The sequence below is a fragment of the Erpetoichthys calabaricus genome, chromosome 1 (assembly GCF_900747795.2).
Source record: "Erpetoichthys calabaricus chromosome 1, fErpCal1.3, whole genome shotgun sequence".
Lineage (NCBI taxonomy): Eukaryota > Metazoa > Chordata > Cladistia > Polypteriformes > Polypteridae > Erpetoichthys > Erpetoichthys calabaricus.
The window spans coordinates 286,063,072-286,089,268 of record NC_041394.2 but is presented as its reverse complement, the minus strand read 5'-3'; the positions used below and the strand labels follow the sequence as shown (position 1 = coordinate 286,089,268).

The following is a 26,197-nucleotide window of genomic DNA, read 5'->3' as shown; positions in this document are numbered from 1 at the left end:
GCATGTTGAAGAAAGTAAAACTTAAGTTGTAGTTGAAACTGTAGTACGTCATCTCAGTTCGAAAGAGATCCTAGTTCCAAATCCTGCCACGTCGATTGAGCTATGTCAATATCTCCCGGCTGTATTACAGGGGACTTGGGAGTCAGCGTAACTACAAGCCCGGCCCGACCTAAAATCTGAGCAACTGCGACATGCTTCTGGGGGACTTGCTGAAAATGGGAATTTTAAACTACCTGACTTTTCATCTTTTCCCCTCTCACAGCTCCACCGCAGTTGGTCACCCTTCTCAATTAGTTAATTTATCGTCCAGGCTGCTTGTGAGCTCACAGGATTCAGTTTTCCTATAGTGCCTTAAAATAGTGGACTATTTAAAATAGAATTGGTTCATTTGATTCACAACTATTATTTATTTGAGTATTCCATTTTACAAAACGTGAGCATGTGTTATGTATTACTAAAATGTAGTAATGTATTTCGATTATTTAGGTAAAAAGCAATGTCTTGTCCTCTCCATTTGAATCATCTTCCACGTATTCGTGGACCACCCCCTTTTTGTCATGGTTTATAAATTTGTCAAGTGTGTGCATGGATGATGCTTGTCACCCGGACTCTTCCCCTCCATTGCTGTGGGGTAGATACTAATATGGCATAAGCTTAGAATATCCAGGAGAGTTAACACAAATAACTATACTGAATAAGTACAAAATGTAAAACTCATTGTATTTAGTAAAGAAAAAGCAATATATTAACAGAAAGTACATAATTCCATTAATCATGCATTTAATATGCATCGAATAAGTTTTCTTTTTGTAATAAAATATTTTGCATAAGACAAAGTAATGTATGTAAAAATCCCAATTGACAGCTAATAATGAAATGCAATGGGAACCATCCATCCATCCATTTTCCAACCCGCTGAATCCGAACACAGGGTCACGGGGGTCTGCTGGAGCCAATCCCAGCCAACACAGGGCACAAGGCAGGGAACCAATCCTGGGCAGGGTGCCAACCCACCGCAGGACACCAATGGGAACCATGTAATTGTTAAATCCACAATTAATATTAATTATATGTGGTTCCAATAAATTGAAAATTCAAGTTCCCACATGAATAAACCTTAAAAATCTCAAATGTAGATCAGAAAAATTAAGATTACAATAGTATGTCACCTTACCAAAAGATACAATATAACCATCAAAAAAAGTTTATACAAATGGGGGAATGAAAGATAAGCCAAGCAAAGTTTCCAAGGTGTATTTCGGCCTTTGGTTTTGAATTTTCAATATTTTTAATCACTACTGCATAGATATTTACATGGGAAATTTGTAGAATCTAAGAGGTCATCTTTGGAATGTGCAAAGGAAAAATAATGAATTCAGTGGTGCACAATTACCACAAAGTTTGTAATTATTGCCATATTATAATTGCAATTATTAATGTCAATTAACATAACAGTGAAAAGTGTATTTTGTATTGCCTGCTGCATCTGCTAGAGTACTCTGTATAGATATGGCACAGTAGAACCTTAAGTAGAAATAACCACTTAAATTTAATGTAAAACTGTAAAAATGCTCTTAGTTGAAATTTTTTTTTTTTTACCAATAAGCACACTTGTTAAATTGTCACTGTTTTTGTTCTGGAGTGAAAACAGTACATTACTAATATTTAAATAATTATTAAATAAAATGTCCATTTACTCAAACATTCCCATTTTTCCACACAAGTATTACTTTTGTAAAACCTGCTATCTCTGTCTCTCAACATTCAAAGGTTTAAAATATGGGATAGTGTAAAATACCAGAATATCAAATTGGTGTTCTGCTGTATTAAGAAAATAAAAGCTTCTTATATGTAAATCAAAGCAGATATTGATCTTAAATGATACTAATGTAAGATTAAGAAGATTATGTAAACACAACCTGACAGTTCTGTTGTACAATTACTTAAAGCAAAAGTAAAATCATTACATTTAACAATATGTGGCAATCTGAAGACGCAGATGGTAATACAATGTTACATTCTGCTGCCACCTTTGTGTCATTTATATAATTTGAATATATAAAATAATTGTGCATTAAAATACACATACATCGCCATCAAATTAAGAGCATTACTGTCTTAATACTTCATGTTCACTATATACTTACACCGTATTTACACAATATTGGGCAAATATCTGTTACTTATATGAAATGACAATATTGTAACAGCGTAACCATCTTAGTATACGGGTGCTCACTAAATGCTAAGTGTAGATTATGGCCAAAGCACTGGCCCTTGGTTCAGTCACTTATAGCAATAATATTATTGATGTTCATCCCGTTATTTGTAAAAGTGCCAGCTCATTACTTCTTTTTTAGCACCAGGCATCCAGTATGAATTTTAGTCCTTGAGCAGCCACGTGTACGGTCATGAGGAAAATATGCTGTTTGCAACCACCTGCTTTTCAGTTTAAATTCATCAATATAATGAACTACTAGGGGGCTCCGCCCCCTGCTCGCTTCGCTCGCCAACCCCTGGTGTTGGGAATGACAAAGAGCGTGATGTATGACTGAGATATAGAATAGTGTGACGGTGTAGATGATGCAAATAGAAAGCAAACAATAAAGTGTGTGGCACAGTGTAAAGGTTTATTTAAAAATTTCTTTGTACACGCCGTTTAAGTGTAAAAGGTAATTCCAGCTCAGAACTTGTAAGGTCATTTAAGATGGTTATTGTTGTGATCAGAGTCAAGTTTGTCAGAGCTTAGAAAGAGTTGTGTCTTTCCAGGAAGTAATGGAATGACTTGGGTATTTATGTTTTCCACATTAATATTTTTTGGACATAATATAGTGCGTTTTGTTAAAAGGGGCATTTGGTCTAATGAGATTGCTGTTCCAAATCTCTCTGTAACTAAGTCGTCGCAGATAAAGGCTTGAGGAATTGTAATAATATGTGGCTGAAGTCCATCTGTATTAGTGAGTGTACCATCTCTCAGTTGTAATAAGCAATTGTTATGATCTGGTTCTGGACATCGTATCTTTTTTACTAACACTATCTTTTGAAAGCAATGCCAATTGTCTGCGTATTTTAAGGTGCACTGAACAATAGCTGAGTGCATGGCATCTGGAAGAATAGCTAATCACTGTCTAAAATCTCCTCCTCATAAAAGTACCTTTCCTCCAAATCGAATATTATTATTCATAAACGTTTGTTCATGCCATTGAACATTCATCAATAAACAACATTTTTTCAAGACGGATGTCACGTGCAGTGCCACCGTTAATGTTCATAGTGGATTCCGATTTGTAGGATCTAATGTAGTTGATAAAGATTTCACTTTCAGGTACATCGTCAGTTATAAGCTTCTGTAGATATTCAGTATATGAATATAAAGAAGGCAGTCTAATTTGACCCTTTTGACAACAACGTGTAAATGTATAACTTGTATTGCCAGTTGTTTCTTCAGGGAAGTGAACTGAATGACAATGATTGCAAATGACATTCATTAATCCGAATGAATTTTCCCGGTGTATGTTTTGCTTGTGCCGTTTGAGAGGCGCGTTGTTGCATGTGTAGTATTTGGGACGTGTTGTTTTGGAGCTGTAATCGATTTGCCTGTGCTGTGTGAGAAGCCCGTTGTAGCCTTCGCTGCCATTAACGTATGTCTGAGACGGGAGGTGTTTCATTTTGAATCCGTGCCTGTTGCGATGCAGCACTTTGATTGATAGTTTGCGTCATGTGGATCTAGGATGTAGATTTGTGCATATTAAATGAACTATTGTAGGATGTAATGCAGTTCATAAAGTTTTTACTTTTAGGTACATCGTTAGTTAGAAGCTTTAGTTGAGCTTTGCGTTTTTGGAGTCGAGTCATTTTTTCTTTTAGAAATATGGATAAGTAATAAGGAGTATTGCACTCACTGTTAATATGGAGCCTTTTCTGCGGTTGAACGGTTAATAGTGCCTTATTGTAATGAGATCCACCTATGCTGCATAGCCGTCTATTTTGTTGTTTCTTTCGTGTTCGTGTGTTTGTTCCTGTTATCCTTTCCTTTTCGTTTTGTACCCGTGACCGTGTATTCATGACTTGTTTCTTTCTCAGCATGTGAAATATGGATAAGTAATAAGGAGGATCGCAGTCACTGTTAATATGTTTCTTTTTCTGCAGTTGAACGGTTAATAGTGCTTTATTGTAAGGAGATCCACCAATGCTGACACCTATGTCGTCTAGTGTGAAGGTGTTGATGTTCACTTTAGAATATGTGGCTTTGGGTGTCACTTCTTATGGATGTGTGTGTGGGGGATTTGGTTGAGGATTGTTGTCGCGCGAGCGTCTTCTTTCTTTTTGTGTTCCTGTGTCTTGTTGAATCCCCCTGTTTGTGTGTGTCCCGTCCCTTGCTTGTAGGGTCTGTGGGGTGGTTTTGTGTTCTTTTTTTTGTGTTCCATGGGCTTGTTGAATCCCCCTCTTGGTGTGTGTCCAGTCCGGTGCCTGTAGGGGGGGGGGGGGGGGGTGCCTTGCTGTTGTGCGCGAGCCTCTTTTTTTTTTTTTTTGGGTCTAGTCTCGTGTGCAATGTGTTTCGTGCTTTGCCTGCGTTTCCTCATTTCTCCATTTTTCCTGTGCTCACTCCTTTTTTCTGTGGTCTTGTCCGCCTCTCGCGGCCCCTCATCCGCCTCTCTCGCCCTCTTTTGTCCGCCTTTCTCGGCTCCTCAGCCGACTCTCGCGGACTCTTTTTGCGCCTGCGCAGTACGTCTTTTTGCAGCTACGGCCCATTGCCGGATGTGCCTGCGTCCATCATCCGGTTTAGCATTCTCGGTTAGTAATATGGATTATACTCACGCATGGTTTCCAAAGTCCTACTCGACCACATATCAGTTGTGGTTGCATAAAGCACCACTTGTTTTAGATCCATTTCAAGTTCCAGCCAACATTTGGGATAAAATAAAGGCAGTGCAACTTTGGAAAAATAATTGCAGGAGGGGATGAGATTAGGGATGTTACTTGATTAGTTGACAGTGATTTTTTTTTTCCTCCTTTATCCCTCTAAAAACTTTTACACTAAGCATAACCAGATGCATAGAAACCTTATGTCTTATATTAAAGTGCATTTTTATAATTGAATTACAGACCACGGGTTTTAAGCGCTCATTTTTTATTAACAAAATGAAATTCAGTAGGCTTGTTTTTCAGTGAACATAAAAATTTATAAATAACATTTCGTTGGAACACATACATTAACTAATAAAATAGGTCCAAAAATATGTATCCATAATACATATTGCATAAAAAAAGCTTCTAAATTATAAGCTGTCATACGTACATTACAGAAAAAAAACAGTATCTGAAACAAGCCATAAAAAAGTGTATTTTTCACCATTTATGTAACAACTTTGTTATGTATGTATGTATATTTGTGTGTATATATGTGTGTATGTATGTACTGTATATACATATATGTGTGTATATGTATATTCTCCCACAATCAATTAATTGATATGGGCAATTAAACACTGATTAAATGTAAATATTTATGACTTAATAAAGTTAGGTTTATTAAGTAATTCAAACTGATTATTTTTTTTCCCCCTTGCAGTCCAGGAGCCTCATGCATAACGCCGTGCGTAGAATTCACATTAAAGCATGGTGTACAGACAAAAGTCTAAATGTGCATATGCAAAAAAAATTCAGATGCTAAAAACCATGTGTAAGACAACTTCCACACACTTTTGCTACATAAACCCCGTCTACGTGAAATGTAATGCTTGTGCATGCGCCTGCCGCCCCTCCCAGACTCCTGCCAGAATTACTCTTTGAATATGCAAATCAATATAAATATTCCCTTAAGTTTAGTGTTCTGTGAAAAGACAATGGCAAAAGCATAGGGAAAAAAGAATAATATCAGCGTATGCCAAGTGGAGGCATGGAAAAAGTACTATTTGTTGGTTTAAGCAGTTCTATAAACAACAAAAGGAAGCTGATCAAAAGTTCAAGTTCAGAAAGTCGCACAGCTCCTGAAATAAAACAAGTTATCAGATATCAAAGTTGTAGCCCACTGTCTGAGTGTCATATGGAAGTTTATTAGGCTACAGAGAAAAGAAAAAAAAAATAGGGACACACTGGGGGAAAAAAAGCTTGAAATGTCAACTTTAATCTCAAAATTTCTACTTTAATCACATAGTATATTTTGTTAAAGTAGAACATCATAAACTTAAACATAAAATCTTTTAATTTACTAGTTTCCCATCACATCGTAACTGAAGTAGCACGTTAAATGCTTCGTATTTTGTCTGTTCTTCTATACCCTACAGCATGGGTGGGCAGATTCAGTCCTGGAGGGCCACAGTGGTTGCAGGTTTTTGTTCCAACCCAGTTGCTTAATTAAAAACCAATCCTTGTCAATTATTTAATTGCATGGCTTGCTAGTGCTTTAACTTTGCCATGTCAGGTCATTCTCATATCCTAGATTTATTTTCCTTTCTAAGGATATCATCCAAATAATTTGAAGTCTAAAACAGATGAGTAATGCTCAGTGCTTCACTTTTTTCTCTTCACTTTCCTTCCAAGTATGTAATTAAACCAAATAGTGAGTGATAAATACACGCAGGTGTAAATGAAAAAAACTAAATGGAGAAATGCTGGTCTCTTTTGTCATTTGCATGTTATTGCTAATTAGGAGCAATTAACCAAGAATACAGCTGTTTAAGACCAAAGTGAAGCTGAAGTGTTACTTGAGCAATAAATGCTTCTTATTAAGCAATTGGGTTGGAGCAAAAACCTGCAGCCACTGCGGCCCTCCAGGACTGAATCTGCCCACCCCTGCTGTGTGTGAATCACTGCTTGCTTCTTAAACGGGCTTTCTCTTACGCCGATGGGACACGGAATACATTACATTCATGATATTACAGCTCTCTGAACAATTTAAATACTAAGATTTATACTTGATGATATTTTCATGATGAAATTAATTAAAGCATGTATTAAACATGGGGCCACAGTGGCGCAATGGTAGCAAAGAGCTGGAGCCCCGTCCAGAGATTGTTCCTGATGCTTGCTGCGCGACTCTCAATGAAATAATTTCTTGCAGCAGTACTGTCTCTTTCAAACATACTAACCCCCAATTCCTGTCCTTTCTTTTCTTTCTCCAAGTAACCAGTCACCACACAATCAGCTCTTTAATAAATGACAAGCCATCTGTAAGCTTAGAACACAGATTCTTCAAATCTTTTAAGGAACATTGAAATATATTCGTAGTACGTGTTTAATTATTCCATCCATGTATCCGTCCAGGGTTGCACCAGTCCCAGGAAGCATACAGCACAAGGCAGGAATAATCGCAGAACAGGGCGCCAGTGCATCACACGTTTAATAACGGTAATCATTATTTAAATGAAGTTAAAAATGTATCTGTATAATGTAATATATATATATATACTTTACTGCAGTTCATCTGAAAAATGATATCAAGAGCTCCAAGAAGATAGCGCATGGAAATCTAAATCGACTTAGAAGCCAGTCGTCATCACCTGTAAATACATGCTCTCTTCTATTGAATTGAATTCCTTTATTGTTATTGTATGGTACAATGAGATTCAATACACAAATCCTCCATAAACATATTTTCCTATAAAATGTTAAAATAACAACAACAATAATAATAATATGATAAATAAAACAATGAAAAATATACAATGTGAAAGCATAAGTGGATCAGGTTGTGCAATATTATAACTAATGCAAGTTTACAGTTAGGTAATTGTACTTATAAGTACAAACAGTTCTACCGGGAGCACTTGATGGACTGATTGAGTGCATTTATATCTCTTGGGATGAAACTATTTCTGAACTGCAAGGTTCGTGCAGGAAAGGCTCTGAAGCGTTTACCGAATGGGAGAAGTTCAAATAGATTGTGCGCATAGCTGAGGCAGCATGTGCCAGAAGCTGTATCCCACTAATTCTCTCCGCTCTTGACACAATCTGCGGTAGAGCTTTCCGATCAGCTGCTGTATAGTTGTGATGCCAAACTCTGATACAGTGGATTAAAATACTCAGTGGTGCATTGAGAGTAACAACGCTAAAGCAGCTATAGTATTTGGAATAGTTTGGCCATTCAGTGCTCCATTATATGGTTATAGGTTGATTACAATCAGATGCCTTAAAGTAAAAAACGATATGCAGTTAATGTCAGCGTATTTGATAAAACTGCGTCAGGGATGTGAATCTAAAAAAAGGGAAGACACCCAGGAACAGTAGCACTGCTTTGATGCTGGGTGCCGCCAGTTTGCAAAACTGAGCCGAAAACTTGTGTATGTTATGGTTTGAGCTGGCGTGAGAATGTGCGTGGCTTTATGCCAAGTTTAGTTGTTATATATCGTGATGTGAGCGTGGACATGGGCATATGCAACATTTTTGTTTGTACGCACTGTTTATACATGAGGCTCCAGGTCTTATTTCTTTTCTTCTGATGGACAGTTCGATGACATTGCAGTCCCTCTTCCGGTTCACTGAAGTGTTTATGGTGAAACAATCTGTTGTCCTTTAGTAGACATTTAAGAGTTGACAAAGACATAACAGTGTAGTGTCTGACAGCCAAAACCTTAAGTATATCCAAATATTTGAGTCCAAGTTGAAAATATAACTGTATTAAATCCAAGCGATCCATTGTGAAATCTAGTTGATAACTGCGTAGAACAGAATGAAACTATTATCTGACTACATTCTTCCACTTCTGGTTCACTAAACTGCATACCAGGAAGAATAAATACTGAAATAAGAGTCAGGGGGGGAAAAAAATAAAGACAATCCATTCGAGTGATATACATAATTTGTTTGAATGGATTATTATTTTTCCTAACTGACATAATTTGTTTGAACAGATTTATATTTTTCCTACTTGACACCTACAGGGCTACGTACATTTACTATATTTATACAGGTGTGCTATTTTTTTCTTCAGTGTACTGTAAGTTAGACCTTCGTAATTCTTGAGGTGTAACTATAAATATGGATTACAATTTTAATTATGTAGTACTTGTTTCTTAGCAAAACGTATGCTGTCTGACACACAGAAACAAGTAGTAAACACAGTACAAATCTTTTAAAAAGCCGCAAACATATCAAATGTTTATAAGTTGTTTATCAAGAAGAAACAAGACTAACATGCTTAACAGATTGATAGCATTTTTCTGTTAAGATAACAAGCCTATTGTTTACTTAGCAGCAAATTCAAAATCATCTTTCTTTTCCAATTAAAATGTATGCTGCTGCACTTAAAACTAGGGCTGCAACTAACAATTATTTTGGTAATTGATTAATCTGGTCATTATTTTGTCAATTAATTGATTAGCTGGATTGTAAAAAAAAAAAAGTAATTTGAAATTAAACACAGAATTCATGAAATGGAGGTTTTCACCAAATAAATAGATTTGTATAAAATTTGCAGAAATGTGTTTTTTTTTTTTTATTTAATGAACTACTTGTAGATATTTTGAACAAAATAAAACACTTAGTAGCCCTACTGGCTTTGGTTATGCAATGAACAGACACATAAACTTCCCTTAAAAAAAAAACACCAGTTTTCAGTAAATTAACTTAAGTTGCAATTTGGCTTATATATTCAGAATCACACTAAACATGCACTTCAAAATTAAATGTGTAATTTGTTTTTTCAGTTTCTGTGAAAGAAAAGGTTTACTGGCAAAACATCATGTAAATATCTAACCACCACAATATTCAACCATAGAAGAATTTATAGAACCATCATGACTACAGTAATGTTTGAAGTTAGTTTGTTGCCCTGAACTAATTTCAAACATCATTGTCCTGTGTTGGGGAAATGTTCAGACTATTTTCCTTTTGTAGCAAAACAAGTGGTTTCATTTGTGTGAAACTTGGTTCTCCCTTTGCTATGTAATATTTATTTTAGGTTGTTTTAACTAAAAGTTCACATCTTTTTGCATTATCATTAATTTATTTTTGTCTGGAAACATTCGATTACCGTGGTCTCTTTGGCACATTTGCTTACAGCCAACATACTATCGCAGCCTGCCACATGTCATATGCTGTCGAGAGTGTGCTGTTAGATTTCGTATGTTTTAAAACTGTGTGATCCTGACACAACATCTGTTTTACTGGCTATACTAGGCTTGCTGCAGCAACACTTGCAAATTATCGCATCTTCCTCCAGATTGTATGAAAGCTGTTTGAAGTCCAATAGCCAAGTAGTCTGGAACTTTAACTTTTCGAACATGCTCCTTTGACTTGGAATGAGCAGTACACCTTTCAGTTGCGGTTAATGTGCTTTGGGAAGCACCACTATGCTCTCTCTCAGATTTTGATTTCCTTTTTATGTGAGACTGGAAAAAAAAAAACGTTTTCTGGTCCGACAGGGATTTGCATTTCTTTGCAAGCATACTTTGTAAACACACACGCTATTGTTACAGGTGATTGCAAGCATGTAATGCAGCACCATAATTTAGCATAAAAAATACAAAGATGGCAACTGAAAAACCTGAACATTTACTAGTTAGTGGCTAATGATACATTTTCCTTTGTCACCTATTATAAAACTTTGTCATATATGCTATTGGTCTTGGACTATGACTCAAATTATTCATTTCAAACCAAAAGTTGTCATCATGCTTAGCCTAGTAAACACTGCATTATGTTTCTGTATTACATACCACTGAAGTAATATTCAGCTTACTGGGATGACCGTGAGTCTTCCTCCTCCACAGAGCCTGTAACCTTATGTCTCCTGTTCAAATGTTTGTGCATCTCAGTTGTGCTTTTGTGACATTTGAGTTCAGAACTACACATTTTGCAACTCAGTCTTTTTTTTTTCATTCAGAGTAAAATGCTTTCAAACTCTGAAGTCTTACTTCACACTGTCTTTTCTGCCTCTTGCTTGCTGTTTGCTTTTTTTCAAATGTATTCATAACTGAGTGAGGTAGTGATGGAATTGTGCATTTGACATAAATTAAGTAATCAATGAAAGTGATCGTTGTCATTTTTAAAAACTGATTATCAATTATGTTGATTAATTGTTGTAGCTCTACTTAGAACAGGGGTCGCCAAGTCCGGTCCTGGAGGACCACTGTGCCTGCAGGTTTTCATTCTAACCCTTTCTTGAATGAGTGCCCTGTTTGTGCAGCTAATTAACTTCTTGCAAATTCATTTTAATTGAATTGCTTTTTTAAGGTTTGTTGCCCTGAATTTCTTAATCGTTCCTCTGAATTGCTTCATTTCTTTCCTTAAATGGCACCTAAACAGAAATGAAATGTGAAGTGAGTGAGCCACGAAAAGACCAACTAAGTCAGGGCCTAAAACTCCAACCAGCTGCTTAATGAGGTGATGATTCTTATCGTTAATTAAACTTGTTCTTTTAATTCCATGGCTTGTTCCTGCTCTCATTGTGCATTAACAGACATTTAAAAAATTCATTTTCTTTTTTCTGAGAGCTCAGTTAAAATGTTCTGGAGACCTGAGCAGATCAACATTCCTGAGACCTTCATCTTTCTTTATTTTCAGATACTTTGTACTTTGGACACCAGTTGTTTTGGTTCATTTTATCTCATTACCAGCAAGCCCGCGATTCTCAAAAGAATCGCAAATCCAAGAATTGCGATCACTTTCTGTTCCCTCCGATACTTGGAGGGATGAAATATCATGGGGGGTGGGTGCGTCCTAGGAAAGTTCATTTAATGAAATAAACATATTTGTACTAAAGCGGTTTCTTTTTGGAGCTGTGACTCATCTGGTGCTGGTGTTTCAGAAGCGCGTTGTAGGCGCCTTCGTTTATTGTTTTTATCCATGCAGTCTCTTTTTTGTTTTTCTATGGCTGTGTCGTCAGCGAGAAGTCGTTTGCTGACGGCGGTGGATTCGCGTGCTGAAGTGACCATGGCGGCACATCCGGGCATGGAGGGCTACATTACTAAACGAACGTGGTATATGCGGTGGTGAGGGTGGTCGCATTCGGGCGGCTATACAAACTGGCGTGCACACTTTACCTCAGATTTAGTTCACAGGTCGTAGCCATGGAAAAGTTTTCATTTAATTAAATAAACATATTTGTACTAAAGTGGTTTCTTTGTGTGGGCGCCTTTGTTCATTGTTATTATCCATACGGGCTCGTTTACAGGTCGTAGCCATACGGGCTCGTGTTTGTATTACTAATCGTTGAGCTCCTTCCATTTGGAGCCGTGACTCCTTTGCCCCTGCTTTGTCAAAAGCGCGTTGTGGGCACATTCGTTCATTGTGTTTATCCATACGGGCTCGTTTTGTATTTCCGTTAGTTGAGCTCTTTCATTGTGGAGCCGTGACGTCTTTGCTTCTGGTGTGTCAGAAGCGCGTCGTAGGAGCCTCCGTGTATTGTTTTTATCCATGCGGTCTCGTCTTTGTTGATCTGTGGCTGTGTCGTTAGATAGACGTCGTTTACTGTTAGGAAGCATACTCCAACTTTCACACACTGACTGCTGGCATAGTGGATTAGAGCAGGTGTAGTTTACAGGTTGTGGTGTTTGGGCGCCACGCACTGACTTTGGGAACTACGGGCTTGGTTTTGTATTACAAATCGTTGAGCTCTTTCCATTTGGAGCCGTAACTCCTTTGCCTCTGCTGACACCGACTGCTGGCAGAGTGGATTAGAGCAAGTTTAGTTTACAGGTTGTGTTGTTTGGGCACCACCTACTGACTCTGGGAAGCCACTGGGTTTGTGTGAAGTGCGTTGTAGGAGCCTCCGTTTATTGTTTTTATCCATGCGGTCTCGTTTTTGTTTCTCTTACTGAATTACCGTTATGTGATTCAAACATGCCACACAGACTGCTGGCACAGTGGATTAGAGCAAGTTTAGTTTACAGGTTGTGTTGTTTGGGTGCCACCTACTGACTCTGGGAAGCCGCTGCGTTTGACTGTGGGGCACCGCGGTGCAGCCGTGACTTATTTGCTTGTGGTGTTTGTGAAGCGCGTTGTAGGAGCCTCCGTTTATTGTTTTTATCCATGCGGTCTCGTTTTTGTTTCTCTGTTACTGAATTACAGTGATCCCTCGCTATATTGCGCTTCGCCTTTCGCGGCTTCACTCCATCGCGGATTTTATATGTAAGCATATTTAAATATATATCGCGGATTTTTCGCTGCTTCGCGGGTTTCTGCGGACAATAGGTCTTTTAATTTCTGGTAAATGCTTCCTCAGTTGGTTTGCCCAGTTGATTTCATACAAGGGACGCTATTGGCAGATGGCTGAGAAGCTATCCAGCTTACTTTCTCTCTCCCTCTCTCTCTCTCTCTCTCTCTCTCTTGCGCTGACGTAGGAGGGTGTGAGCAGGGGGGCTGTGTGCAGCTGCTTCCTGAAGGACATGCTGCACGGAGCTTCGCATACTTAAAAGCTCAAAGGGCACGTATTGATTTTTTTTTATCTGTCTCTCTCTATCTCTCTCTCTATCTCTTCCTGCTCCTGACAGAGGGGGTGTGAGCTGCCGCCTTCAACAGCTTTGTCCCGGCGGTGCTTCGCATACTTAAAAGCCAAAAAGCCCTATTGATTTTTTTTTTGACTGCTTGCTTTGCACTCCTTTGAAAAGGAAGATATGTTGCATTCTTTTAATTGTGAGACAGAACTGTCATCTCTGTCTTGTCATGGAGCACAGTTTAAACTTTTGAAAAAGAGACAAATGTTTGTTTGCAGTGTTTGAATAACGTTCCTGTCTCTCTACAACCTCCTGTGTTTCTGCGCAAATCTGTGACCCAAGCATGACATTCTAAAAATAACCATATAAACATATGGTTTCTACTTCGCGGATTTTCCTATTTCGCGGGTGGCTCTGGAACGCAACCCCCGCGATGGAGGAGGGATTACTGTGCCGTTATGTGATTCAAACATGCCACGCAGACTGCTGGCACAGTGGATTAGAGCAAGTTTAGTTTACAGGTTGTGTTGTTTGGGCGCCACCTACTGACTCTGGGAAGCTGCTGCGTTTGACTATGGGGCGCAGTGCGCATGCGCTTCACTGCGTCCACCGTGCATAAATTAAACTGTCGTTTAGTAATATAGATTTGTTTGGCTGCTAATTAAGGAAAAAGAAACAAGGGGTCCGAGTCTTCAAGAGCAAGTCAAATAAAATTAGTTCAAAAGAAGATAATTAGCAGCGAAAACAGGTCACTCATTAAGAAAAGGGTTCGAATGAAAACCTACAGCCACGGTGGTCCTCCAGGACCGGAGTTGGCGACCCCGACTTAAAACAAGCTCACTGTCCAAACTCGGAACGGTGTCAGAAATAGATTATAGAGTAAACGGGTAACTCCAAAAGAGTGCCCATGGTTTAGGAATGGGATGTCCAACAAGCTCATACATTTGTGATAGTCAGGTGTCCTAAGCTTTTGGCCATTAACACCATAACAGTGCCTATGGTTTTGGAATGGGATGTCCAACAAGCTCATACAGTTGTGATAGGTGTCTATAAGCCTTTGGCATATAGTGTATGATGTAAATACCTCTGATTCGCCAATGTGCTGGTGATTAGGGAAATATATATATGATTGGTTACAACTCTCATTTGCTGTTTAGAGAAGTTTGCAACTAGGAAAGCTTGATCTTTGATACAGTGCGAGTACTAAGTGGGATGCAGTAATTGCCACTTTTCATGATTAGTGTAACACAGCAGCTGTAATTGTAATCATGATTAATATGCAATTGTGCATCCCTAAATGAAGGACCATTCTACATTAGACATCCCATAGTGAGAAAATCAGCCAAAATTCAGTGTTTGTTATTAAACCTTAGACCCAAGAACTGACCAGAAACACAGGCAGATTTCATAATTTGCTTGTGTTATATACGTAAATAATATAGCTAAGCTAGGTCAGGGCATGCGAGGAACATGCTCCAATAGTGGTCAAGAGCTGTCTGACTGGGCAGTATACCTGGAGAAACCAGCTATAAAAAGCATGTACAACTGCTACTTGCCTTATACCTAGTGCTGCTGCAATGATCACTGGCTCCCTGTGACCCTAAAGTGAGGGGATTAAATTTACCCCTGGGCACTGCAGATAAATAATATAGTTGCAACATTCGATCAATACTTTTTGACTTGATGTGTCCATATGGGTCCCGAGAACTGCATTCCAATTTAAGCCAGGCGCAGTGGCATGGTACAACTTGCCCGTGCTGGGCTTTCCAAGGTAGTACATTTCGAGGAGAGGCTAGTTACATGGGTGTCAGAATGATGAATGAAGGACGAAGGAGATCAAAGTGCAAGATAGACATGCAAATATACACTGCTCATAAAAATTAAGGGAGCACTTAAATCACAAATTGGGCATCGATGAACATGTAATTCGTAGAGAACAAAATGACATAAAGTCAATGGAGACCAAAATCTCCAACCCACTGGGAGCAGGGCCATCTTAATGCATGGGCACGCTGGGAAGTACATCTCTTTATCATGTAGAGCACCCATTCATGAGAAAATTGCACTTGCCCTCCCCTGACCACTTTTGGTTAATGGTTCTGAGACTGACACTCCACCTTCTAATTTTTCTCTTAAAGCCAGTAATAACAGGCACAACTCTTCTTGCTTCAACAGAGACTGTATTCCTCTCCCTTCTGAATTGGCCACCACAAATATACAAGTATTGTTTTGGTTGCTGATCTTGTGCAGTATTCATACAGAAGGGTATAAACTGGGCTTTAGCCTTGTTGCACCAGGCAGTCTTTGCAAAAAAAGTAAAATTCAATACTTCTGTGGGGATGGAGTGGCAGAAATAATCTTCTGTAGTAACACATATTTTTTTTTTTTTTTTTAAAGTAACTGAGGTATTTTTTACTTCAAGTAAATAAGTATAGCTTTACGTTACTCACTATTTGTAAGCAAGATTCCCTTTGATAGAAAATACATGTGCAGTTGTGCAACAAGTACTGCCTTTGAGAGAATGTTCAGTGTGGCTGGCAATATTGCCAACCCAGTAAGATGTTGCCTTAGGCTGGGTTTATACTTCACGCAACACATGCCCCAGCAGACGCTACTGCTACACAATCGATGTACTGTTTATACTTGCGTGAGTACTTTATGTAAATCTGGAAGATTCCATTAGGTGGCAGCGAGAGATATCACAGGAAGAAAACGTTTGGCTTTGCTGTGTTATGAATTGCCTGAAGCATTCATTAAATTCCGAGTACACCTTGCCACAATATCTCTGAAATGGATGGATGTTTAATGATTACATCCATCAATCTAGAGATGCACCCATTCCAGCAAGCATTGGGCACGAAGCAGAAATAATCCCTGGACGGGGCATCAGGTCATTGGAAGGTGAATACAAGCACACACGTACACTAGCGTCATTTTTAGCATAACCAAATCCCCAAACCTTCATGTCTTTGGAAGGAAACTGGAGCACATTGTGGAAACCCAACAGGAAAATGTACAGACTCCAGGCAGGCAACACCAGGGACATTACTCCCTGCTAGGTAGCAGTGGTAATGCTCTGCCACCGTGCCGCCCCCACATGTGTAATTAGTAACAGTTTTCATTATTTAAATGAAGTTAACAATTTACAAGTATTTGTAAAATGTAATATTCATTAATGCATTTCATTGTGAAAGTGATATTAAGTATAAATCTAAGGATTCTAAATGTGCAGAGAGCTGGAATATCATACGTTTAATGTGTTCTGTGTGGCAATTGCTGCCTGACGCTGCTGTCAGTTCAAGATGAAGCCCCTGAAGCTACTTTAATGATGAAATAAACTACGAGATTAAAGCCAAAATTTCCACTTTAATCCTAAAATAGACCTTTAAACTGTGTCCCTAATTTTTTTTCTCTGTGGCTCAAATACACTACATTCTGATGCTGTTGTAAAGGTGCAAAAAAAAAAAAAAAAAAAGATGGCACAGAAGATGGTATGTGAGACCTTTAAAATGTATCATGTCATCACGTTGGGGAATATGCAACGCTTAAATATAAAAGCACCACGAATGCATTTGTATGTCGGCGTTTTACTTCATCACATTGAACTATTCATCAAACACCGAAGCGTGCACATTGATCTTGTGGGATATGCAGAGCGTCTTTCTGTCACATGTTGATCGTAAACAGAAGCTCTGACTTGATCACACTGCGTCCTCCACAACTTTTTGCTGGTACTGCAACTCATGCACGCATCGGGTTAATTTCTGAGGATGTGATCAGAGGATGCATCAAATGAATGCTGGGAACACGTGGCAGCCAAGATACATACGCGTTCTGAGCATGAAGTATAAACCGGCCCTTAAGCCAGATAAGGTAAATATGTTGATGTTTCTGCCCAGAATCTATCTAGTCAGTGAGGAGCTTGATTGTCTGTGGTAATGAATGATGGGGATATGGCCTGTTTTGGCCATAGAACGTAGTTTATTTTGATTGTTACCTTGGTTATTGGTTGTTATTTATGTCATATCTAAAGGCTAAAAAGCAAAAAAAAAATCAATTTTTATTGGTTTCATTGTTCAATGCCAATAATAGTAGTTCTTCTTTGGTGTATGTGTATTATTAAACTACTATTAGGCTTACTCCATAATAGTGGTATAAAATGAACAGAAAGATTTTAAATTGTTAGCCACATTTATTTGTATGACTACTAATCGTCAACTTAAATTTCATGATTGTGGCTGCTGTATCTCCATACTAGCATATGGTATGCACAAATATGTCCAATGATAAAATATGTCATGGATGATGTTAAAGCTTTATGGTTTGCGAGCATTTGTGACTGTGAGGGATGGTTCAAAAGGTTTGAGCCTTGCCTACAAGGAAACGTGAGGAAATCTAAACAAGTACTCCCACCCCTGGGTCATTATTATGCTTGTTATTACATTCATAAAGCTTTTCTGTGCTATTCAAAACAATTTTTATGTGGCTGATTTGCCGTCTTCATCATTGGTATAACATGTCCCATGAACGTAGCCCTTCTCACTGGAGAATAGGTGGTAATAAAATGGGGCCAGCCCCTTAGAATAGGGTGGGTGTGACATCTTTATGGATTATATTTTTGTACAGAAGCTTTTCTAACCTATGCACTGTGAGTAGGGGGCATTGTAATGATGTTCACATAGAATTGTAGTGGTGCCCCGTTTTAGCCGTCTCTGATGTTAACAGTATTTTCACAAGCAAATAACATCTAACTGCCAGATACCTAGTCTTAAAAATATTATTCTTGGGAGACTTGTACAAGTACTTTATTTTAACTATTATACAGTATAATTTTATTTTATTTATGCCATACAGGGCATAGGATTGGCATTATGAAAAAATGCTTTAGTTGCATTACTCTGTAGTACTGATTACAATTATGCAATGTAATTATGTAATTTATATGTGATAATTTATATGCAGTTTAACCTTGTACCTTTTTAATAATGTAGTATTTAATCACACTGACCTACAGTCCTAAAATAAAAATGGTTTATATAGAGCAAGTTGAACTTAACCATGTTGGTAGCACATTCTTTTGTTTTCACCATTAAAAAATACAGCTTAACAATGATTACATTGGTGATCTATCTTTCCAAAATAGTTCTCTTCAAACAAAACATTGATATAAAGATGTAAGAGCAATGCCTGCATATGGTTGGAGATTTCAAGTATTTGACAGTCAACATTTTACATTTTGTTAACACATGCTTTTGTTTTCAGTATTAAAAATACAGCATAACATTGATTGCATCGCCAGTGTAATTTTGGTTAACAGTGGTCTTCAAAGAAACATTGATACAAAGTTGTAAAAGCAATAATTTTACGTAGCCAGACGTTTCAACTATTTGACATTTATTTAACTATTTATCTGGGTTGTTGCTGTTCATTTCCGTGTCTGTAGCTTTCTTGTATTCTTTACCCTGGAGTTTGTCTTTCACGCCAATTAGTCAGAAGTCAAGCAAAATGACACCTGACTTCTCACTACATTCATAATGGCTAACACGGTACAACACCCTAGTACTACACCAATTAGTCATCATCTTTATCTGTTGTTCTTTTAATCTATATTCAGGATTACTTCTTGCTTGTCAATGTGGTTCAGCACCTTGTCTGCTTATTCTTTGTTGTTCTGTGACACCTTCTGTGATGAGCTTGCCAGTCAGCAAATGTTGCTGTCATTGTGTTCTTCGTGATGTATGATGGCCTCTGCTATTTGCTTGTGATGTAATACAATAAAACTAGTTGGGACTATTATGATGTCCATTTTCAAAATTATTCACCTGTGTGCCTTTAGGATTCTCCACAATAAGAATATAACTGCAAAAGATATCTCTGTTTTAATTCTGTAACGCCGCTGCAGGGTGGGGTTTGTTTTGTTTTGGACGTGCTCTGTCTCTTTGTATGTCAGAGGACTGGAACATCGCGAAGTGGGATCTAGCCTCATGTGGGGAGGCAAAATGGGGGGGTGGGGGGATAAAGGGGGGAGAGAAGGAGAGCAGGATATATCTAATCCATTCTTGTAATTCTTATAATTATAAATATCAATGCAACAATAGGCTAAAATGCAATAACTCATGGGGAACCTTGAAACTAAGATTAAAACTGCCATATTACCAATTAAAACTATAAATGACATTAAAAACTCAGAATCAATGTCTCCATGATGGGACAGTTAACTTTGTGAGCTGGAATGTTAAAGGCCTGAATCACGAATTAAAGAGAAAGAAAGTATGCTCTCACCTAACAGGCTTAAACGCTAAATAGTATTTCTACAGGAGACCCACTTACTAACCAAGGATCAGTTCAGATTACAAAAAGACTGGACTGGCCAAATGTTCCATTCTAGCTTTATAAAGAAAACTAGAGGGGTGGGAATTCTCATACATAGAACAGTTCCATTTGTAGCATCAGAGGTAGTGTCGGACCCTGAAGGGAGATATGTGATGGTCATGGGCAACTTATATAACAGTTAAATGATTTTGATAAATGTTTATGCACCCAATGTTGATGATAAGGAATTCATGCAAAATCTATTTGCATCCATTCCCAATGTGAACACTCATAAAATTATAATGGCTGGGGACTTTAATTGTGTTTTAAATCCACTCTTAGATAGGACTCCTGTGACAGGGGGAACGACATCTAATACTGCAAAGATAATTACACAGTTTTTAAATGATCACAACTTATCAGACCCCTGGAGGTTTCTTAACCCAAACTCAAGAACATATTCGTTCTACTCACCAGTGCATTATAGCTACTCAAGAATTGATTATTTTTTTATAGATAATAATTTCCTGCCTACAATTAAATCATGCAAATATGACACAATTGTTATCTCTGACCATGCCCCTCTAGTCTTGGAGCTAAAATCATTAAGCCCCTCACACTCACCTCGCAGATGGCGTCTTAACCCTCTTTTATTGGCAGACGAGAACTGCACAGAATTTATATCCAAACAAATCAGCTTCTTCCTAGAGACAAACATGTCCACAGAGGTTTCTGCAGGAACACTCTGGGAAACTCTAAAGGCCTTCTTAAGAGGCCAGATTATTTCATATCTTTCCCATAGAAATAAATTAGAAACCAAGAAAGTGTCAGAGCTAAGAAATGAAATTACTAGAATAGATGAAGAACAAGCCAGGCGTCCAAGTGAAGCTCTTCACAGGAAAAGGCAGGCCCTGCATACAGAACTTAACATCTTAACAACTAAAGAAACTGAACAACTTATTTATAAGTCTAGACAGCATTACTATGAACACGGAGAAAAAGCTAATAAGCTTTTAGCTCAACAAATTCATAAACAAGAAGTTCACAATGCAATACCAGTAATCACCAACAAGAATGGAGAAGAAATCATCGACCATAATAAAATAATGCACACATTTAGAGATTACTATAAGTCTTTATATTCCACTGAGCCCAAAGAAGACAACACGCAATCTAATGCATTTCTGGATAATTCACAAATACCACAAATAGATGCTTTAAGTGCTGAGGAACTGGATAAACCTCTAACGCTAACAGAATTACTAGACGCTATAAAGTCACTACAAAGCGGGAAATCATCAGGCCCTGATGGTTACCCCGTAGAGTTTTATAAGAAATTCTCCACTCAGCTAGCTCCACTCTTATTGGCAACATTTACAGAAGCTAAAGACCACCAAATACTACCTCAAACATTTCGACAAGCATTAATCACCGTGTTTCCTAAACAAAATAAGGACTTGTTACAATGTGCATCATATAGACCAATTTCACTCCTCAATAATGATGTTAAGATACTCTCAAAAATCCTAGCTAGAAGGATGGAGAAAGTGCTGCCCTCGGTAATATCACAAGATCAAACTGGATTTATTAAAGGCCGACACCTATCTTCAAATCTCCGACGCTTGTTTAATGTTATATATTCACCAGCAAAATCAAACACCCCAGAGATATTACTATCATTAGACGCAGAAAAGGCATTTGACATGATCGAATGGAATTACCTTTTCACTGCATTGGAGAAATTTGGGTTTGGCCCGAATATTTGTGCTTGGATCAAACTACTGTATACCAGTCCAGAAGCTTCAGTTTGTATTAATAACATTTGCTCAGACTACTTTAAACTAGAACGTGGTACCAGACAAGGATGTCCCTTGTCGCCACTGTTGTTTGCAATCGCTATTGAACCACTGGCGGTTCACTGCCGAAATTCTTATCAGATAAAGGGGATTGTCAGAGAAGGACTGGAACAGAAAATTTCTCTATATGCAGACGATATGGTCTTATATATATCGGACCCAGAAAACACTGTCCCTGCTGTTTTAACAGCACTAACAGAATTTCAAAAGATATCTGGTCTTAGAATTAATCTGAATAAAAGTATACTCTTTCCAGTGAATTCACAAGCATATAATATTAGATTAGACACCCTACCTTTTACCATAGCAGATCAGTTTAAATACCTAGGGGTAAATATCACAAGTAAACATAAAGCTCTTTATCAACAAAATTTTGGCGTCTGTATGGAAAAAATTAAGCAAGACTTGCATAGATGGTCAACCCTTCATCTCACTCTAGCCGGAAGAATTAACATTGTTAAGATGAATATCCTTCCTAAACTTCTCTTTTTATTTCAAAACATTTCAATATATATCAATAAATCGTTTTTTTAAACAGTTAGATTCAATAATAACCTCATTCATTTGGAACTCAAAACACCCACGTATCCGAAGAGCGACCCTACAAAGACCTCAGGCAGAAGGTGGCATGGCTTTACCTAATTTTCAGTTTTATTACTGGGCAGCAAACATACAAGCCATAAAAACCTGGACACAAATAAATGAACATACACAGGCTTGGTCCACAATAGAAGTAAAATCCTGTAGTACTTCTTTATATTCCCTGCTCTGCTCTCCAATAAATGAAAGTTATTGCAAATATACTAATAACCCAATTGTGCTTTACTCACTCAGAATATGGAACCAAATTAGGAAGCATTTTAAGATGGAAAATCTTTTATCAGTGGCACCTCTGCAAGAGAACCACCTCTTTCAACCTTCGCAAGTATATCCAGTTTTTAATACCTGGAAAAGTTTTGGGATTAAAATGCTCAGAGATCTTTATATAGACAACATATTTACATCTTTTGAACAATTACGTTCAAAATTCAGCCTCCCAGCTACACATTTCTTTTACGATCTTCAAATTAGAAATTTTGTTAAACAGAAATTGCCCGATTTCCCCCACCTTGCACCCTCCACAATGCTGGAAAAAATACTGCTCAATTTCGAGGAAACAAACACTATTTCCGCAATATATAAAATCTTATTAGAGTCCCTACCTTTCAAAGATCCAAGAGGACATTGGGAAGAAGATCTCTTAATCAATATATCAGAAAAGGAGTGGAAGGTAGCAAAGCAGAGAATTCACTCGAGTTCTATATGCGCAAAGCATAGAATTATTCAACTAAAAATTATATATCGAGCTCATCTGTCTCGCTTAAAACTGTCCAAAATGTTTCCAGGCTAGGATCCAACCTGCGAGCGCTGCAACCAAGCTCCTGCCTCACTGGGTCACATGTTCTGGGCCTGCACCAAACTAACATCATTTTGGACAAAAATTTTTAAGTGCCTCTCTGACAGCCTTAGTATCACAATCCCTCCTAACCCACTAACAGCTGTGTTTGGTGTCCTTCCAGATGGACTGGAATTGGAGAAGGACAAGCAAACGGTGATTGCATTCACTACACTTTTGGCATGCAGACTTATTTTGTTAAATTGGAAGAATCCTAATTCTCCTCTTATAAGTCAGTGGGAAACCGATGTTTTATATTATTTGAAATTGGAAAAAATCAAATTTTCAGTTAGAGGATCTGTACAAAATTTTTTCAAAACATGGCAGGATTTAATCAATATTATTTTAGAATAAGAGAATTAACTATTATTGCATTTAACTCCCTTCTCCATCTCATATTTATATAGATATTTACTTCTCCCCTTCTTTTGTCTAATGTTGCCTTATTAAAAAGCTTAAAGCAATTTTCCTTTAGCTAAGCTCTCCTTCTCAGGGGTGGGGTTTGATTTGTCTTCAAATTTGTTGGGTTATAAATTGATCTGTTTGTATGGAATGATTAAAATGAAAATTAATAAAATAAAAATATTAATAAGTTAAAAAAAAAAAAAAAAAAGATTCTCCACAATAGTGACATCAGTGCCGGAAAATTTGTGTATTTGTTTTGCTGTGTTAAATTGTGCAGTATTTTATTTACAGTGTGAAATTTCCCTAGTCCTGCCTTTACATTCAAGTCTTGTGCTATAAGTAATCAGTGTGGAACATGGAGATACTGTAAGTGCACTTCTCAGACGCTCAGATATAGAACTCATCCCAGTATCTTTTATAGAATGATGATGATTAACGGTGTCCAGAAACAGAGGATTGTCTCCCTAAGGCTGGTCTTCTAAGGACTGAAAGTAGCATTTGTAGAAATAGCAGGAGGTCATTCTACAAACCAGCAATTTAACCTTTTATCGAAGGCAATTGATTACGATTATATATAACTAGCAAAATACCCGCGCTTCGCATCGGAAAAGTAGTGTGTTAAAGAGGTTATGAAAAAGTAAAGGAAACATTTTAAAAATAACGTAACATGATTGTCAGTGTAATTGTGTTGTCATTGTTATGAGTGTTGCTGTCATATATATATACATATACACATATATATATATACACACACACACATGCACTTACAATAACATAGAAATCAATATAAACAACATTAACATCATTATCATATGAGAATATGAAGTAATATATAAGAAGCACATTTCATATAAATATAAATTATTAAACAGTAAAATCTTCTTCTATAATATGCTACCGTGGCTATTCGTTTGTCTGTCCAGGATTTTAAATCACCTGTAGCTCGCAAACCGTTTCACCTATTGACTTGAAATCTGGTACACATATAGTACGTCACGTCTGCTATCCGCTTTATGGGTGAGGATTGTATTATTCTTTTTATCTTTATTTTATTTTATTGTAGAATCAACTCCTATCTGCGCACAAGAGGGCGGCTGTGGGCGGATGCGTATGGTGTATTCACTCCATGTTATCGTGCATTGCGCTGTCACTGGTATTTTGATAAAAGAATTTGAACAACATATAAGAAGCGTATAAATTATTAAACAGTAAAACATTAACATTTAAGAAGTAAAGTTACATTGAGTACTACTGCAGTGCCTTTGGGTATACCTAATTTTTTCTTTGCCCATTACATGATTAAATGTATACATTTTTTGGTGTACCTACCCGAGAACACGCGACATATAACCGACCGGAGAAGCATGGATTTTAAACACGCGTTGAGTTCATCTGCTGGTCTCCCTTGTGGAGTAACTGGTAATGTTTGACAAAAATCTACAGCGAGTAAAACGACATTACCTCCTTTTTACGATCTCTGAGATCTTGCTTTTTTCGGTTCAAGGCTTCATAAGCTCTTTTATGTTCCATGGTGTACTTATCCCAAACCATCATCTTTGAATGTTGCAAGACTTTCGCCTTGTATGTAGATCGGGGTAATTACATTCATTGCATTCCTAGTCTGAATCACAATCTGATTGTATGGGTGGTTACCTGGCAGGTAACGGTTATGCTTGGTCATCAAGTCGTCTAACATCCGCTACGTGCCCTCTTTTAATTGCGAGAAGCAGATATATATAGCCAAATTCTCGCGCTTCGTTGCGGCGAAGTACTGCTTTTAATTTTTTATTAAGAAGAAAAGAAAACCTTTTTAAACCGATCGAAAATATACCAATAACAATTTGTTAAGGATCTGTTTTTTTGTGAAGCTCCCTTTTCACAGCTGTCGCGCTACGGCGTGTGTTTCGTTTATTTGACAGTATGTAGATCGTGGTAATTACATTCATGGCATTCGTTTTCTGAATCACAATCTGATTGTATGGGTGGTTACCTGCCAGGTCACGCTTGTGGTTTGTCAGCAAGTCGCCTTACGTCCGCCACGTGCCCTCTTTCTGTTCCCAGAAGCAGATCATAGAATGGTTTTAATAGTTTACTTTCAAATAATGCAAAGAGTATGCGACATGTGTTTCTCCCTAATTCTGGGCTCATCAGGCGTACACAGTCACTGCATCCCCTCTCGGGAATCGAATCTCTATCGTCCGCGCCAGAGGTGAAGCCCCTAACGTTGCGCTACGGCGTGTGGTTCGTTTATACCTCGTGTCTTCTCATTAAACTTTTATCTCGCGAATATGCTATTGCAATCCACAGCGGGAGAGTTTCTATAAACTTAATTTAAGCTTACGTTTTACACCGTGCTTTTTTCCCTTATGAAGATGCTTGTATGCTTCACTCACTCGCTTCTTATTGTTTAGCTCCCTTCTCAATTGTTTAATGAATTTTTTGTTCTTCGCTGTTTGCGGCGCCAGAGTTGAAGCCCCTAATGTTGCAGTCAGCAAGTCGGCTAACATCCGCCATGTGCCGTCTTTCAGTTGCGAGAAGCAGATCATAGAATGGTTTTAATAGTTTACTTTCAAATAATGCAAAGAGTATGCGACACGTGTTTCTCCCTAATTCTGGACTCATCAGGCGTACACACTCGCTGCATCCGCTCTCAGGAATCGAATCTCGAATGTCAGCAGCAGAGGTGAAGCCCCTAACGTTGCGCTACGGCGTGTGATTCGTTTATACCTCGTGTCTTCTCATTAAACTTTTATCTCGCGAATATGTTATTGCAATCCGCAGCGGGAGCGTTTCTATAAACTTAATTTAAACTT

At 37.9% G+C, this 26,197-nt stretch overlaps 2 protein-coding genes across 2 annotated transcripts in view; one reads left to right on the top strand and one right to left on the bottom strand.

Moving 5' to 3' along the window:
* The window catches only part of LOC114662582 (NADH-cytochrome b5 reductase 3-like), a 1,047,486-nt gene that overhangs the window by 705,762 nt on the left and 315,527 nt on the right, over positions 1-26,197 (bottom strand). The gene's annotated exons all lie outside the window — the stretch shown is intronic.
* The window catches only part of tmem263 (transmembrane protein 263), an 84,216-nt gene that overhangs the window by 720 nt on the left and 57,299 nt on the right, over positions 1-26,197 (top strand). The gene's annotated exons all lie outside the window — the stretch shown is intronic.